Source organism: Hypomesus nipponensis, chromosome 9, assembly GCF_054491055.1.
Source record: "Hypomesus nipponensis isolate SF chromosome 9, ASM5449105v1, whole genome shotgun sequence".
NCBI lineage: Eukaryota > Metazoa > Chordata > Actinopteri > Osmeriformes > Osmeridae > Hypomesus > Hypomesus nipponensis.
The window spans coordinates 21,941,895-21,960,218 of NC_140369.1; the positions used below are offsets into that span (position 1 = coordinate 21,941,895).

Below are 18,324 nucleotides of genomic sequence, written 5' to 3' on the forward strand. Positions count from 1 at the left end.
TTGTAATTTGGCTTTAAGTTTTATTTTGATGTTTTGTCAAGAGCATGACACAATGGTTGGGATAAACAGTTACAGTGCGTGTCCACTGCAGCGACGCGAATCGCTTGCCATCGCTTGCCTTCCCACAGTTCACCACGCTCGGGGGCGTTTCAAACAGATTAATGTAGAATGTAGTTCTCTAAAGTCACTGTTGTAGTTGTCATGGCCAAGTGTACAGACTTGGGTTTACGTAGTTGCAACATCGATCAAAATACAACTTGTTTACAAAATATAAAACTGTTTAATACTGTAGACATACACGTTGACATATGTAAAAAAAACGTTTTACTCTATATTCCTCAATCTCTGCTAATCTGCCGATACGATAGGGAGTTTCAGCCCGGCTAGCTAACTAGTTAGGACAGAACGAAGTTACGTAATGTGACTAAACTGAATTTGAAAGTACAAGCACCCACAACTTCGGCAAACCTTGCGCCATGCCTCGTTTTTTTGTATTAACATCTCTGTACGAATACAGATATGTATCGTACAGGACTGGGTAAGCAGCCACACAAACAATTAGTTTCTCCTCCAGTTTGAAACCTAGAAAGCTAGAAATGTTTACCATGGTTTCTACGTTACGAGAAACAAGAAAACACTCCGATTGGCCATCGCTAGCGAAAATCGCTCCTCATTAGCATAAAGTTGAGAAAATCTCAACTCGAATCGCTTGAATCGCGTCGCGTCGCTACCCACAATGCACCACGCAAGCGATTCGCCTGACTCCATAGAAAATGAATGGAAAACTTGTTGTCGCTCGCATCGCGTCGCTGCAGTGGACACACACTGTAAGACTGTGGTGAGATTGTATTAATGAATGGTATTAGTGCATAAGGAGGGTTATTATAACCTTTGTTCTGAAAGAATTTGGGAAGACTCATTAAGTCTGATAAATTGTGGTTATGATGGTTCGTGCTAATTAGCTTGTTTTGGACTGCAGCCAAAGCAGGTTATGAAGTTCTACCTATCTGACCTTTATAGAAAATATAGTTGGGAAAAAATGTTTGGTTACTTGCTACATTAAGAACATTATGTGGTTTATATTTTCATTTGAGAAACATACAGAATAAATTCTGGTTTGGGATGACAATGGTTTTTATCATATCTTTGACAAAAAGAGGTGTGATTTGGTTAAACAGAGAATCTAAAATTATATAGGTCTTAAACTTAACAGGTTTTAAACAAAGAAAGGTTTTTGGAGTGAAAGAAATTAGACTAACAGTTGATTTTGTTTAAAAGGGAACAAAGAAACAGATTTCTAGACATAAGTAATAGGAGTTGAATATCAAATGATGAGATATTGTCTTGTTATATATGTTTGCTCAACAATGGAGAAATAGGGCAATGATCACTTGGAAAGATAAGAATTCTGAAGAACTTGTTGGTTCTACTAGAAGTAGTCCAAATTCCTGAAGAGGTGGATCAAAACGTTAACCGATTTTATACAAAATGCTAACTAGAAAAGAGATATCTTCTGCTAAATTCTGTTCCAGGTGAAGCAGTAAACCAAAGCGTGGATGAGTCAAACCAGGAGATTGGGTATTGATTAAAGTTATTAAAAGAAAGAACTGGTCCAGCCCAGGTGGGGGGGACCATAACAGGTACTCCTCACCACACCCACTGCAGTCAAAATAGCAGAGAGGACGTCTTAGATGCATTTGTCACATTGTAAGAAAGTAAGGGACATTGATACAGGGACAGATTAGTTACTCACCACAGTCTTGAGGCACAAGTCTGACTACAAAGGGGAGTCATTCTCTTAAAGAAAGGCGCGTCTCAACCTCAGTGAAGAAACCAACAGCCAACAGAGACATAGGGTGTAGACTAAATAGGCTAAAAAGATAGGAGACAGTAAGCAGGGACAGTTAGAAAAGATGGATGACCTATTTCCTCATCCGTAGTATTGTGACATCCGTGGTACCATATTTAGCTTACTGTTGCTAATATTCATAATAAGTCTTCCCTATACTATGGTTTGAAAAAGTGATTGCTCCTGTATGATGCTCCTAGTGGAAACAATAGGACAGATAAAGACAACAACGCTGAGACGAGCAGAACACACTAGTATTAAGAACTGGATTTACTGACAGAAAATTAGTGGTTGGAATGGATAATGTTTAAACTCGCAAAAAGGGAAGTCCAACTGTCTTGCATGCGTCAAGCTAGACCTCAACTAGGCACAGTGCTATTCCGGCTGATTCAACAGATTACACAGGGTATAATGTGTGCTTCAACATTATGACAATAGTTTTATGTTTACTGAACAATGAAATAGCATCTCATTACTGTTCGCTATGGTTAAAAGATGCAATGTTTTAACCTCAGTGACTATCTACAAGGAAAGATGTCAATTATGAAGAATTTGTTTGCTCAACCAGAAGTTCATACTGATGACATTGATTTTATTTTTCTGGGAATGCTAAAACAGATGTGGCAGCAAAAGAGGCAGCCATACAGGTCTGTCTGTCTTAACATTAGAAAAGGTATAATGAGGATGTGACTGTCTTGAGATATGCTAAATCACCAAAATGATGGGTTGTGTAAATTCACAGGAGGAACTTATGTTACTGAAGAATCTATTTCGTTATGCTATAATATTGAGCCATGAGTTTAATCATGTCTCAACAGGAGGGAGTGATAACGAAAGAGTGTTCACAGCATATGGATTTGCAAACTATTCAAGAAAAACTTTAAGAAAACTTTTTTAGCATACCCGATTTGAGTGAGAACAAGATATGCATGAACTTTATTGAGTTAAAGAAATGTTGTAAAGATTCAGGAATGGGCCCATGACGAGTCAGTTGCTTTCAACTGACCTCTGTGAGAATGTAATTTTAATTACTGTGTAGTCTACTTCTTCTGAAATTCGCAGACAGGAGAAAGATGCTGTCTCAATCCAGTGAGAGGTTCCTGACCTAAGGACACTGGATTGTGGTGACGGATTTGACACGTTAAGTCCTGGAAAATGACCCAAGGTGAACGAGGTCATTCCTGTCTAGTTTCAGAGGTGATAAACAAGGAGATATCATGGTACACGTGAGTCAAGCGTGCATTTTGTTTGACGTCAAAATAAGGAAAACTCCGCGCTGTGCCTGTAGTACAGTGCGTTGAGGTTGCCGTTGTAACCAGACTACATCTTCTACGAGAAGATTACACAATCACCATGCACACAATCATGGCATCCGTTTCAACAAATTGGACTTTGAGAAACAAGGAAAAGTAAAGATTTAACTGTTTCATTGATAACAATGCAAATGTTAAATAGATTTAGAAGTGAAGTTTTAATCTTGAGATAAGTGAGAAACTTTTCTGTGGAATAAAATTTAGGTACAAACACTCCTATCATGATACGTTCTACCAGTTACGTAAATATGTTCCAGTTGATTTGTTATGTTCCAGGGCAGAAGTTTGAATGTTTTGAGAACAGTTATGGACTGTCGGAAGAGGTGATAACAATGCTGTTTCATTTATGTGACTTGATGAAGTATTACTTGGGAATTGCATTAAAGCTTCATGTTTAGTTTTTGAGAAACTTGGTTATACTACAGGAAATTGATATTAATTTGAGAAGAAACAGAAATTGATAACATATAATGAGATTTCAGGATTTGTGCCCAAGTGATGTCTTATCATGCAAAGGTTGTAAAAGAGTTAGCAGCAGGCTGGAAAGAAATGTCTGTTGATCGTAAGTCCTGACTGCTCTGTAGGAGATCACCTTCGGGGGAGGGGGAGAAGCTTTTGCCACCTATAAAATGGAGATAAGGTTGACTGGGGGTGTACATTTGGAGACAAAATCTGGGGTGACTTAAGGGTTAAACAGGTTTTTGTTAAACAGGCACACTCCTGCGCCAGGTCTATGCAAGGAGCCAATGAAGAAGAGCAATGGAACATTTGCATGCCTTTGTCTTAACCAATGACTGTAAAGAGCGGTTCTGCTTAAATAGCTAGCTAGCACAACATGCTAGCGGACAAACTTTGTATTGCGATCAGACTTTGTCTCCTTGCTGGCAAGCATTAAACTATTGTACTTTCTTTGAATCCGACGACTCTGTGCATTACTTGAGAAATTATCCTAACACATGTGCTGTCATGGCATCTCCAATCAAGATAGTGGCTATATGTGGTGTTGTGTTTGCATTTCTAACGTTTGCGTTATTTGTAGCAGCGGAGCCAGTTCTTATCTTATTTGGGTTAGCAATGATAGGTCCTTGTGCTAGACCAAGGTTAGCCACTGTGTCAGTGCTAGCAATAGATTCTATAGTACTAGCAGCGTTAGCTCCTCTAAGAGCTGATGGGCTGTGGATAGTCTTAGCATACCTTGGATCTTTATAATCCTGTGATATTGTTGTCTGATTAGACTTGATAGGGGGTCGAACAGCGCCCCGAGAGGGGCTTGGAGTGAAATGGGGGACTCCCGGTCGTAGCAGACGATGATATGTTGGATTTGCATGTGTGTAGTAGCTACCATCATGGTGTGTCGGCAATCCGGGCTCTTCATGTTGGTTAGCTGCGTGGCTAGCACTCCTGTGCCTCTTCGCCTTGGATTCCACACACAAGGGAGAGAAAGTTCCCAGTGCTCAAATCTGTTTCTGAGTGGGACAGGAGGAGAGGTGATGCGGGAAGAGTTTCTGCCTCGCTTTTTTGGCTTTTTATCCTTGGCGCCATTCCCATCTCCGATGAAGGTAGAGGCAGCGCTAGGCCTCTTTGGTTTAGCGCAGAGAGCAGTCCATGACTCATCTGGTCCATCGGCTGGTGGAGAGAGAGCTGGTTCCAAGGGTGGCTCATTAGCTGGTAGCTTAGCCTCCGGGCTAGGTAGCATGGAATCTATAAGGTCTTCGGTTTCTCTGATATCTAAGAGGGTTTTGACTCTTAACTCCAGTTCAGCTATCCTCTGCGTAAGTTGTTTGCAGTCGTTGCAAGCCATAGTTCTACAGGGAACACGCTTTACCTTGCTTGCCTGTGGTCAGTCTGGGAGAGCAGCCCAAAATACTTCTGTTCTCCTTGGTCTTCAGTCCCTCAGGTTGTTCCTTTTTGTGGTTGTAGTCAATTCACTTGATTTTGAATAATATCATCAAAAACTATACAAATTACTGAAACTTAGAGCATTTCTCCGTGAAGCCAAGCAGGGAAGCAAGCAGGGAAGGTCAGGGGGAGGAGAGGGAAAGAAAATGCGACTGCCTTCGTTGAGAGCAAAGAGAAGAGTTTAATGTGCTGATACTTGAATATCAAAGTACAGCATGGGTTTTTATTTCTGAAACATTTATAGAAAATATCTGTCCATGGCCTTCGCAGCAGATGGTTGCCAGGTAAAGGTCTTATTTTTTGTTGTCTATTTCAATGAAAATTTTATTTGGCACTTGGTTAAGCTTTCTGCATGTTTTTTCATTATTGACATTATTTTCTCCACTCTTTTTATATTTTGCCTTTCCAGAATTGTTATATCGTCCTCAAACTCTAAAGACCTACTGTCCTCATGGCTGACCTTAACAATAGCCTTGTCCTTTGACACCATTACACTCCACTTCCTCAGTGGGCTCCATTTCTACACTCTTGTTTTCATTTGTATTGTCAACAGATTCCTCTTTGGACATTACCATCAATTTTCTCTTTTTCATGACCATATTGTTCTCAACGGTTTCTCTCATATCAACCGGCTCAGAGTGTGTCTCCATGTGGTCTTTCGCAAAGCCATGGACATCATCGTCCATGACTACAGCACATCCAGCACATCATTGTTTTACAGATGACTTAACTTGCCATCTATTTTCATGCCAAAGTGTATACAGCCATCTTCTAAAACATTGTTCATTATTCAAAAATACACTTGTTGACAGGTTGTAACATATTCCAGATTTCCATTGTGTATTTACATTTGGGAAATTCAGAGCATGAAACTTATTAATTACTACCTCCAAATTGCTTTAAGATATATTTCTTTATCTTCACCCTGCCCATTGTATTGTACAAAAATGATTGGAATCTAATTTAAATCAAGATGAACGAACATGAATTAGCTACTTCTCAGAGCAACTGACCTCCACCATGCACCATTATCTGAGATTCTGTTGTGACTGTTTCCCTCCAATTATTTGAGTACAGTCAAATACTGTACTTACCTCTAGTGGCCAATATGTGTCACAAAAAAAATAACAGTAGACATTTGGGAAAACCAGTATTCTTCAAATGATGAAATATTTCACTCTAACGGTGGCCATTTCTTTAAGACTGCAAGGGAAGCTCGGCTTCCCCTAAATTGTCAAAACAATATGGTAAAATATTTGCTATTGTGTTAACATTTTAAATACGTTAAAACACGTTCATCTCAAAGACGAGTTTGTTCAGCTACATATAGCATGTTGACTGACTCGATTTCCTTCTCATACTTTCCCGTAGCATCATAGTGCATTTTATTGTTGAAGACTCTCATCCATGGATTTCAATGTGGTTGCTTTGAACAGTTTTTTCCAGTGCTTCGAAACTATACGGTCATTGGATAATTGCTGCGATGATTCCCGCCAACAGATGCTCGGCGTCTCTGCGGGTGAATGGAGGAGTGGGCTGGCATGGACGCCGGGCTTCTGCGTGATGATTGGAGGGTCTGTCGAAAAACTGCATCTTCTGATTGACAGAGATTTTGTACTATAAAAAGTCGCGAAGCTACTCGAGCTCAGCCCCTCAAAACTAAATAAGTTCGACATTAATTTAGTGGGACATGGCTAATTCAAAAGCAGTTTGCTGGAGGCAAGCTATCTGCCGTTGCTATCCACCCTCCACTGATTGTTTGAAAGCGCAGGAAATTAGAATGTTTCTTTTGTAAGGGATAATGTATAGTAGACCTGACAGGGCGAACAACACCCTGACGCAAACCGGAGGGGTTTTGTTTCGCCCTGAAGGGGCTTATTTCCCCGATAATGACCGGAGTTCTATACATTACCCAGCTAACACAGTTACGTTGCCCTTACGTTGCCGCAACGTATCTGTGGGGTGCCAGTGCATATGTGGGGCGGCAGTAGGTTGCCGCAACGTCATTTTGTGACGTTGCCAGTCCGTAACCGCAACGTCATGGCAACGTTATTTTCCGACGTTGCCGGTCCGTAACCGCAACCTCCTAGCAACGTAACTTTCTGATGTTGCCAGTCCGTAACCGCGACGTCGTTGCAACGTTATTTTCCGATGTTGCCAGTCTGTAACCGCGACCTCCTAGCAACGTTGTTTTGTGACATTGCCAGTCCGTAACTGCAACGTTAATAATTTACTTAATTATTAAGTAACCTATATGTCATATGCAGACCTCATTTGCCCAGAAGGCTACTTGTTTTGGTATAACAGATGTGCCAGATGTGAACGTTCGGAGGAATATGTTTGTGTGATGTGTAGCCTGACTCAAGCTAAATCATAAACGAGGCAGCATTTCAGAATCAGAAAGTGTTTTAATCGCCATGAAAGTTTGCACAGACAATGAATTTACTTTGGCAGGAAGGTATATACATTCAACATATAGGAATCTTAAATATGTGGTCTACCTATACTAAAGGGGAGTCAGATGGCTGAGCGGTTAGGGAATCAGGCTATTAAATCAGAAGGTTGCCAAATGATGTGTCCTTGGGCAAGGCACTTTACCTTACTTTCCTCCAGGGAATGTCCCTGTACTTAATGTAAGTTGCTCTGGATAAGAGGATCTGCTAAAATGACAATGCACAAAATATGCATGTAACATTTAAAATAAAAACTAAAATGGCCAAAATATATATATGTAATAAAAAGTGCCACTGAAAAACAAACACTGCAAAACAAAAGTGCCAGACAAACAAATTGCAAAAACTGAATTAAAATCTTCTTCCAGTCCCCGCTACACGTCCTGTCTGTTGGCCCTGACAATGAAGCACAAAATAAGTTAGTGTCCTATCAACGTGCACACGTGAAAGGGGCTACACAAGTCATAAAAAAAACACATCTAAAATAACACATCTTCAGAAAAATATGTGATTCTAGTTTGTCACATAGCCATGTGACAGGTTGGATATGGAAGCTGCAAGCATGAGTCATTCACCTGGCTTGTTTTGAATGGGCAGCCGGGGCGTGTTTGAGTGTCTACGCTGTGAAGAGCTCCACAGCCTTCTCTCCTAGTCCTAGGGCTGCACGATTAAGGCCAAAATGATAAACACGATTATTTTGATCAATATTGAGATCACGATTAATTATCACGATTATTTGTTGATTATAACCTAATCAAATTTCATTGTCACAATACATTGTACTTGCATAATGGATGTGTATAAAACTCATATATAATCAATAAAAAACAAATACGGCAGGGCTCAGCATTAAGGCTTGTCCGCTTGTCTGGAACAAGTGGATTTTTTTGTAGGGCAAGTGGAAGAGAAATGTACTTGCCCCACTGGACAAGTTAAAACTCACACAAAATAAAATGCCACGTTACTTTATCTTTTGTTCCACTCATGACGTTTATTTTACCGATTTTATTTAACCGAATTATGCATGAGCAAAACACAGATCTCTACAGACCTTGCAGCTAATTTGATGCTCAACAATTGAACGGGGGCTTATTACTTGAAAGAGGAATTATTTACTGTGTCGACACAGTTACACTAGGGCTTTGGAAAACTGTGCCAAGCTCAAATAGGCTAATGGCTAGTAGAACATAACATTTCAGAATAATTTCAGTAAATCAAGCAGCGCTGCAAGACCCAGTTAAAAGTTATGCAGCTAGCAAACGTTAGCTAGCATCGCTAACAACATTGGCTAACTCAACTTCGGTAGGCTATCCTCTGTATTTGCAAGCTATCTAAACTTATACTGTATCTAAAATAATTCTTTAAGGATTAGCAAAGGCAGGTCACATGTAGTTTTTTTTGTTAAGATAGCAGCCTTATGACCGACTTCTATCTGTTGCGGAATTTTCCTCACGTTACTCTGTCTGTAACCATCTACATCTAGAAATTGAGCTGTATGGTGCAGGGAACAACTCTGACTGGCTCATGGAGGCACGTGAACGGACATTAGGTGTATTCGACTCCACGCAGCGCCGCAGCCGGCTGCAGCCAGCACATTGGAGAAAGAGTTTACCATAGCCCAATACATAAAATGACACATTTTAAAGCCGTTTATAACTCCTCCCCGACAGCAAGCGGCAACTCTCGCTGGTCGTTTCATGCAGCCACAGCCGATGTCGAACGTACCTATTGGTTTACGGAGCGCTAGATTGGCTTTGCAAAAAAAAACGTTGATATAGAGCGGTCTATGAACGGAATGACACATTTTAAATATCGCTCGATCACGCGAATTTGATTGTGGGAAGCCGAAATCGTGATCGTGATTAAAATTCGATTAATCGTGCAGCCCTACCTAGTCCCGTCTTCCACTTCATCACAGCATCTGCAATTAGAAGTCATGAACTTATTGTTAGCACCAATTTGAACGCTGCGTGTAAGCCATAGTTCACGGCATCTCAAAACACCTACCACTCTTTCGTAACTCCAGCACCTTAAGGCGCTCCTCAAGGTCTTGGAGTTCAGCCTGTGTTTGGGCCACCTGTAGGTCCATCACTGGCACCTCTTCAGCGTCTGCCCTGTCGTCGCCTGAATAGGAGAGCCTCTCACTGGTTCTCCTCCACGTCTCCATCTTCTGGAACATAAACTGTAATGCGTCTGTCAGTAAAGACAAGTAAATCAAGTTTACAAGAGTTAACATGATTGGCATACACTGTGGTTCTTCTAGATTAGCTGTAACATTGATGTAAATAACACATGTTACCTTGAATGGTTGTATACAAAGCATTAGTAAGACAGCATTTGTTGTTTTGACAAATATGTATCCCCCTGCCACGATCAGAACAACTTAAGTTTGCCTTACAATGAGTTGGCAATGCTATTGAGAAGCTTTGAGTGTCTTATATTTGCACTTGCATGGCTGCCAGCTGTTTTCCTGGACCCCATATGGGTTCTCCTCCACCAGACCAGAGTTGACACCTAGGGGTCTGGTGATGCAAAAGTTTTAAGTCATGCTTTTGCTTCAAAACATAGCCTTTAGGGTTGCCATGGTTCATACAATTATTGTCACTGTTAAAAACGGTCATTCATTACTTTACCATAATTTCCCAGGGACACAGCCTAGGCCGTGTGACAGTGGTAGGATACTCTGTACAAAAATGAAAGTGGAATTTAGTTTAAGTACATAGTATTAGCATTTTGGTATTGATATAAAACTAGTAGCATTGCACATGTGTGATCGTTCAAAAGCAGGGCCCCACAGCGTAGCGTCGCACGTGTGATTCTGAACATTACAACCGACTATTTTCCGAAAGACAAACAATGTGACAAACGCTATAGTATGGCTTCAACATTTACAATTAGTAGGCTAACAAGTAATACTAGCAGGTAGGAGCATTGCTACGAGTATTATGCTAGGTTGCTAGGTAACGGAAGCTAATTAAAGCTACCTAGCTGCCGTTTTGGGAAAAACTCACTCGTGGAAGCGTCGGAAATATTTAGAACTCACGCATCATAAGGTTAAAACGAATAAACTTATCCAAAAACAGATGTCATGTACAAATTGGAAGAATTAGTGACATGATACTTTTATAGACGCCATTGCTGTGCATGCCATGACCGACTGATCAAACCATGATCAGCCATGCGCTAGCTCCACAGTCTTTGAAAATCCAGGGCAAAATAAACTATTTTCGGACAAGGTTTTTTCGAACAGTTCTGAAAGTTTATTTTCAGTTTTTGTGGGTGATTTGTGAGACGCTCAACTTTGATGTATGTATTTTCAGTATTTAAACATAACTTTCTGGAGGGTATAGCCTTACCTCTACAGTACATTATACTAGCTCTACTACTAGTAGCTGGCGAAATCCTAACGTAAACAATGTGAATCTGAATAAGATAACCAGGCTAAATAGCCTATATTTCAAACCTTAACATAATAGCATGCTCCATCCAATTTCAGAAAATATGTTTATATATTTTAATCTATTTCTGTAAAGAAACTCACCTTTGAAGTAGCTAGTTTCCAGTTGAAATCCATGCGTTCCAGACGGTTTTGAATCCCTGCAAACTCTTTTCTGAAATCCCAGGTTCAGATATGCGTTCAAATGGGCATGCGCAAAGTTATTGCTCAGGGGCAGGTTTGCTAAGGAAGAATTGTAATATTCTGTGATGACTTGTCTTTGGAAATGAAACTTAAGAATCGCTTACCTTTTGGTCACATTTAATAATTTTGTATTACAAAATTATTGCAGCTCAAATTTGCATTGTGTGTCATACAGCTTTGGTGTGCTGGACAAAGAATGTTTGCTTAATCATGTTACACATCACACATTGATTGCTTTTGTACATGTAAAGAATGAAATACTTATATTTTAATATAGGCCAAAGGCTAAGAATATAAGAATTATATTCCAAATTCAGTCTTATTTATTAAAGCTATGTTTCTGCATATGAGAAAATTGGTGACCATGCTGGGGCTGAGCTGCACATTAATTACATACATTGTCTACATTTATACGTGCTGGGTGCAACATTTAATATTGTGTGATTGAAATTCATGTAGACTATGGCTGCATTACAAAAGTGTCAGAACTGAGAGCAGTCCAGTGTGATCTCTCCATGGATAAACCACTGCACTCAAGATCCGTTGTCCTGCGACCAAAGAGAGACTTAACGGCAACTTAACCCATGGTACCAAAATTAATGTATCCAGCCGACCAAGGGACAACGTCACGGCAACGTTGTCCACGGGACCTAAATAACAGTATCCAACCGACCAAGGTACGACGTCGCGGCAACGTTGCCCACAGGTCTAAAAATAACGTAACCAGCCGACCAAGGTATGACGTCGTGACAACGTTGTCCATGGGACCAACTGGCACCATTTCCTTTATGACGTTGCCACAACGTTGCCAGAAGGTAACGTCGCGGGTTACCAACTGAGCACCTACTGGCAACGTTGCTGCAACGTCATGTGTTAGCTGGGATAGCTGTGGCATTGAAGAGTGTACTGTAGCCTACTACACTGCCAGTGGGCGAGCCGAGTCTGTGACTCTGTGGCTAACGTCAAAACAAGACGCACAAAAGACTCACTCAAATTCCAAGTTTTACACAAATAACATGAACTATGCTGACCCGCTGGCTGTCTTCGCAATCGCCATATCTTTAAAACACTGCTGTCCATTTAGATGTAGAATTGACCCTGGTACGAAATTAAGAAAATACTCACCGGACGCAGATCGACAGCTGTCAACTAGTTGACTGAGTGTCAACACAATCGCAATTGTCAATGGAGGCTGACAGGCTCTCACGTAGCAAACTAATTAACATTTTTACACCAATCTATATTAAAACCTCATCACCTGGCTGTTTTCACAATAGTCCTATCGTCATAACATTTCCCTCTTTCAGTTTTTTCGTGTAAAATTGAACAATAAAATTAGCTACAAAAAATACTACTATGATGCTTTCTAGCATGGCTGCCGCCTAAAAGACGAGGCGGTCTCACGGGCAACCTGCCCTCGCTCAAATTTCAAAAACTGTCACGAACTAAATCAAAAATGCGAGATTGCAGTTCCACTCGAAATCGCTTTCTCTACAAAGCTAAATGGTTGTGATTTTTTGGGGGTGGTATTTTTCACTCGTAATCCAAGCTCCAATTTGCGAGCTAGAAAGTCTCTATCACGTTGTATCCATGCGTCGTTGCTAACGTGTGTTGACGTGGTGACGTTGCTAGCACAGGTTACCCTTCGTCGACAAAAGGCACTTTGTCCCCACTAAAACGTTGTAACCTCCTAAACTGTGCAACGGAATGTAAATCCAAATACAAGCAACTCAATCGAGACCATGACAAACATTTTGACACAGGCGTTGTCTATGTAGTCCAAATATTGACTGAGCCTTAGGGGAGGGGGCAAATAGGAATAGTACTAGACAAGGCTGTTCCTGCGGAACAGCAGTGAGAGTGCTGAAAACCTGAATGGGGATAGCTGACCATGCTAAAAAAGCTGAAATAGTGAACATTTTGTAGGAAGTTATAAGCTGAATGTCTTGTGAACATTTAAAAGGTTGAATGGTGTCTCTAGCTGAAAGTAGTTAAGTTTGAAAGAGGAGGAAGCTTTTTTACTGATTTGAAAGGATCAATCATTACTTTTAAAGGGAGAATAATTTGCACAAAAACCTTAATATTTAAAAAAGTATAAATGTGAGAAATACCAAAACAAAAAGCACACAGCTCCTGAAGGAGATGAACGTTTTTTTGAAAGACGATTTTTTTTTTTATTGCTGAAAATACAGAAATTAGAAAATACCCGCAAGCTGAAAGCTGAAATACCTTTTAAAAATGTGTGAGTCCCAGAAAAGAGGCAGTTTGTGGTGATGGTGCAGCTATGATTGCCAACGCGCTGAGGGCAGAGAATAACAGAAATTAAGCTAGAATCCACACCTCAAACAAGTTAACCTAGACACAAAACTGTACGTCCAATACAAAAAATAAGAATATTTTCCGAGACCCAAGACTCTGCCGAAACCAGAGATATTCTTTATATGTCAGTGCAGTCAGAAATAAACTCTACCTGCAGTTTCGAAAACGTGTTTCTTTTGGTTTCCTGGTGTGTGTTTGTTTGGTTGCCACGGCAATGGAGCAGCTGTGCTCGCTAACGAGCTGGGCAGAGAGAATAACCAACGTTTACCTAGCATCCACACCTCAAACAAGTTAACCTAGACGCAAAACTATACGTCCAATCCCAAAAAATATGGATATTGTCCGAGACCCAAGACTCTGCCGAAACCAGAGATGTCCTTTATATGTGTGTGCGGTCAAAAATACGAATCTACCGGCAGTTTAAAAACATGTCTACTTTCGAAATTCTCTGACGAATTTACCCACCTCTCCGTTGAAGTTAGTGAGAGAATTTAAAAGGCTGCTCTCGTTCAAGGCTCATGGCTGGAAATCTGTAAATGTGAGCTCTTTAGTAGTTACATTAGCTTAAAGAGGACAAGTTTTCCTACATTTTAAGGTATAACTTGTTTCTGTAAGTTAAACTATATGAACGTCAGAGGAATTTGTTTGACAATTTAGTTGAATATCAGAAAAAGAGCAGCCAGCAGAATGTGCTGGCTTGCTCAATCATAAAAATCAAGAAGAAGCCACATTTTTCATGTATTTAAAACTGTCACAATTCAAATTTGGCTGAATATATTTGAAAAAGCTGAATCATTTGGGAATAGCTGAATGTCTTGTGAACATTTTAAAGGTTGAATGGTATCTTTAGCTGAAAGTATGCTGAAGCAGTTAAGTTTGAAAGAGGAGGAAGCTTTTTAATGATTTGAAAGGATTTACCATTACTTTTAATGGGAGAATAATTTGCACAAAAACCTTAATTCTTTAAAAAAGTATAAAAGTGAGAAATACCAGAAGTCATAGCCATCCTCTCCGGTGAAAGTATGCAGGACTAGTTAATGGCCAAAAAACGTCGGAAGAACTGAGAAGTTGATATGTGAGATAACAATGCCGAAGGCAAAGCACCAAGAGTGTATGGCTGCAGCCTCCCGCCTCATACCCTCCCGTCTCATGCCTCTACTTTTCAAAATAAAAGCTTGTGTCCGCTATTTATCCTTCCTACTTTGGTGTACATGTTTTTTTTTTAGCTAGACTACAAACTAAAAATCAATTCTTCGGCTGCAGCCTGGGAGGCCCGCTTGAGTTTAGGCGTCCAAACGACAGTTGAGGTTAGGATTAGTTTAAGGCCAAGAGTCGTAGCAGAGGTCGAGGTTAAGGTTAGGCACAACCACGACGGTTGGGGGACAATGATGGTCGGTACAGCACACCGTGCATTTTGTCACCTGTGGTGTGTTCTTTTTTTTTAAGACACGGATGTGTCCTTAAGGGAAATCACAAAAAGAAACCATCAAAGTCTGCAACCATAAATTGCTCTCGGTAACGTTAGCTAATATTCGCCAACAAATGTCAACATAAAACGCTGATGCAGTTTTAAATGAAGGTCATCGCAGGTTTCATCAAATATACGTTAACATCAGGGACAGAACAATAACATCCAGAAATCAGCAAACAATATATTGAAATTTTTTTTTTGCAACAAACGTGCTCACGAACTTACCTTTAACTCCATCCATAAAATAATTCTCGATTTCGTATTTTTGACCCTCTGAATTTACCATTGGACAGCTTGGGCATGAGACGGGAGGGCATCAGATGGGAGGCTGCAGGCTGCAGCCATACCCATCTCCAAAGCACACCCAAGTAGGCATACATACACATAGGCTAACACATTCTGGTTTAACCTGTTGGGGTCTCCTGCCTCTCCAGTGCAGGCATTGGTAGAACAGGCTGCTTCATCGCCAGCTGTATCGGTTGTCAACAGCTTCGACACTCCAGGCAGGTGGACATACTAAGAATAGTATGCAGTCTACTTTTGGACAGGTAAGTACACTACCCCCTCTCCAAACCCCATCACCCCTACCCATCACTTTCCCTTCGTTAGCAAAAACTTCTCCCTCCCTCTTTTCCCTCTTACTATCTTTCTCATCCCATCCTCTCTGTCCCCACTCTTCCTCACATTTCACCTCCTCTTTGCCACCACTCCTCCTCTCCCTAGAGGTGGTATGGTCCAGACTACTGAGCAGTACCAGTTCCTGTATGCCACCCTGGCCCAGTACAGCACACAGCTTGAGATGCAACCTGCCAGACCGCAGGAGGACCAAGGGAACCCGGAGAACCATGGGACCAAGGAGAGCCAGGGGAACAAGGAGGACCAAGGGAACCTGGAGAGCCAGGAGAACAAGGAGAAGAGAGAGACCAGAGGCAAGGGAGAAGACCAGGAGAACCTGGTCATCAGGTCCAGTGCTGACAGCACAGCTTCAGAAACAGTATGACATCATCGCACCACGCAGACATCTGGAGCACTGCTCAGCGTGCGGCACAGTGATCAGCTATTCTACTGCCCAAGTCCCAGTTCTCATAAGGTTATCTGTTATCAATGTTCTTTTCTGAAGCATACATGAGGACATTGGGACAAATGTAAATTTAACCTCATGGATATGTTAATTAAATTGTAATTTGTGACATTATTCAAAACGTTTCTTCACCTTTGTGATTACATTCATGATTCCCTGGTAACAGATATTAATTGGTGTGTGAACACTCCACCGTTTCTCCCCTCCTCTCTCCTTCTTCCACTCCCTCTGCCCTCCCCTCATCCCTCATTCTGCCAGGCACTCTTCTCCTTCTGCTCCCCATTCCTCCCATTCCTCCTCCTCCCCTCCCCTCCTCCTCACCTTCTCCTCCTCCTCCCTCCTTCTCCTCCCCCCTCCTCACCTTCTCCTCCCCCCCTCCTCCTTCCCTCCCACCTTCCTCACCTTCCTATTTGATAACAGAATAAGACAAGCACCCTCCTTGCATTCAAACACAGTAAAAGTAATCCTGAAATACCTAACATTCTCAACACAACTTTATGTATCTAAAAGTTTAAGAAATGCTAGTGTTTTATCTCAGTCTTAAACTGAAGTAAAGTGACTGTGTACCGTGCCACAATAAGTATCCTCTGTGTGGCTGCAGTCCTGATATGGAGATGTCACAAACCTAAACACAAACAGCTTAGCGATGACAAGGGAAGTATAAACAAAATGCCAATGTTTTTTAGTTTTTTTTTATTCTTGAAAAAAAGATCAAAAGTGATTTTTAATAATGATCAGAGTGGGAAGTGACAGGTCCTCGCTGCAGTCAGGTCAGTAAGCAAGCAGCTCCCTCTACTGGTGAGTCATGCAGCTACAGCAGAAAACCTTGGAGAGAGCGCCAGAGATCCTGGGGAAGAAGCCTTTAATAGACTTCTTTTGTTTCGGTTCCTCTTCTCCTGGGATGTTGGAGGACTCTGCAAGATCTGGGCCTGGACATGGAAAACCATCACACAACAGGATGTAACATCACACACAACTTCAGCACTGTCTATTTACTTGCAACGAGTGTGTGTGTGTTTGTGTGTGAAATGATGGGAGCGCCAACTAAAGCCTTGCCTAAATGAACAAATATCCATTCATAATCTCACTTTCACCGTTGAGAGGAGTAACTGTTTTTTGTTTTTTCCAGTAATCGCCTTGGTCTTCTCTCTCATCTGGGGTGGAAGGGAGAGTTAAGACAAACATAAATCCTTTACATTCTTAAATGTTTTACATTATGTTGACAGGACATAACTACATTAACTGTAACTGTCAGAGGTTCAAATCCCTCGTGTTTGGATTTGAATGAATAAGTCTGCGAAATAATTACATCTACTGTTTACTACTCATACATAATGTATTCTACACATGCTTACTTGTAACCCATCTTATCCTTGACTCAGTTAAGGTCAGTTATACCCAGTGCCAGTGTGTGTGGAGTTATTTTCAGCTTACCAATGTGAACCATCTTTGGAGGCTGGAGAGTTTTTTCTTTCCAAGATGTCCCAGATTGGAATAGAAGATGGAAGACCTGTTGAAGGTTTGGGAGGGCACAGAGTGGGATAACATAGAGTTGGAGGATGAAGAGGATGAGTGGCAGGACGGGGAAGTGGAGGTCTCCTCAGAAGACCTGTCGATGTTCTCCCAGGCTTTTAACAAGCCTGGGTCTGCAGCTCTCTCTCTCTGCTTCCTGGAGATCCTCAGCTCTTCTGGTGATTTGGAGGAGAAGTGACACTCTCTGGCCTTTACAAAACCAAATCTGTCACATCTCTTCTTGACCTTTCCATCTGCTTTAATCTCCATATGGGTCTCACTGGCCTTTCCCAAGCCAGAAGACTCCATCTCAGGTCCGTCATGTAGCCACACATCCTCACACAAGGAGCTGGAGCTTCCTCCGGCCTTTTTCAAGCCAGCAGAGTTCTTAGCATTCTCCTTCTCAAAATGGACGCTAAGATCGGACACGGCAGGAGCGTGCCAGGCCTTGGCGTGGCGGGAGATGACCTTGGCGATGGTCTCAGCCAGGCCACAAATGGCTCCAGCTTCTCCATGGCAAGCGGAGCGGAGCAGGGCTCTGCTGCTGTTAGTGCTGAGCGACAGCTTAGCATAAGCCGCCTCCAACATGGCGTCCAGGGCGTCTGTGCCGCTGTAGAAAGGGCTCTGAGGCAGGTGCTCCAGGACGAGGCTGATCCCATCTTGGGTCTTGAGAATCCAGCCCACTTCCTGGAGGAGAGTTGCCTCCATCTGCGAGAAGGTGGAGGAGCTAGAGGTTGACTCCTGGAGGGCCAGGCGGACCAGAAGACCATGCAGCAGGTCCCGCAGG

General features: G+C 41.7%; 2 long non-coding RNA genes across 7 annotated transcripts; one reads left to right on the forward strand and one right to left on the reverse strand.

The window, feature by feature from the left end:
• Positions 1 to 7,449: 7,449 nt before the first annotated feature.
• LOC146273472 (uncharacterized) lies at positions 7,450 to 13,745 on the reverse strand. 6 transcript variants are annotated; one of them, XR_014766706.1, is made up of 7 exons: positions 13,625 to 13,745; positions 11,056 to 13,453; positions 10,148 to 10,197; positions 9,522 to 10,036; positions 9,406 to 9,435; positions 8,090 to 8,174; positions 7,450 to 7,910 (listed from the first exon to the last, which is right to left on the reverse strand). It is a non-coding gene; the product is annotated as an uncharacterized LOC146273472 (long non-coding RNA). The 6 variants fall into 6 exon arrangements; XR_014766707.1 differs by lacking the exon at positions 13,625 to 13,745 and having other exon boundaries at positions 11,056 to 11,125; positions 11,259 to 12,145; XR_014766703.1 differs by lacking the exon at positions 13,625 to 13,745 and having other exon boundaries at positions 9,522 to 9,696; positions 9,814 to 10,036; positions 11,056 to 12,138.
• Positions 13,746 to 14,421: 676 nt separating this feature from the next.
• On the forward strand, positions 14,422 to 16,121 carry LOC146273473 (uncharacterized). The gene is made up of 3 exons (XR_014766711.1): positions 14,422 to 14,548; positions 15,379 to 15,492; positions 15,668 to 16,121. It is a non-coding gene; the product is annotated as an uncharacterized LOC146273473 (long non-coding RNA).
• The last annotated feature ends 2,203 nt before the right edge of the window (positions 16,122 to 18,324 follow it).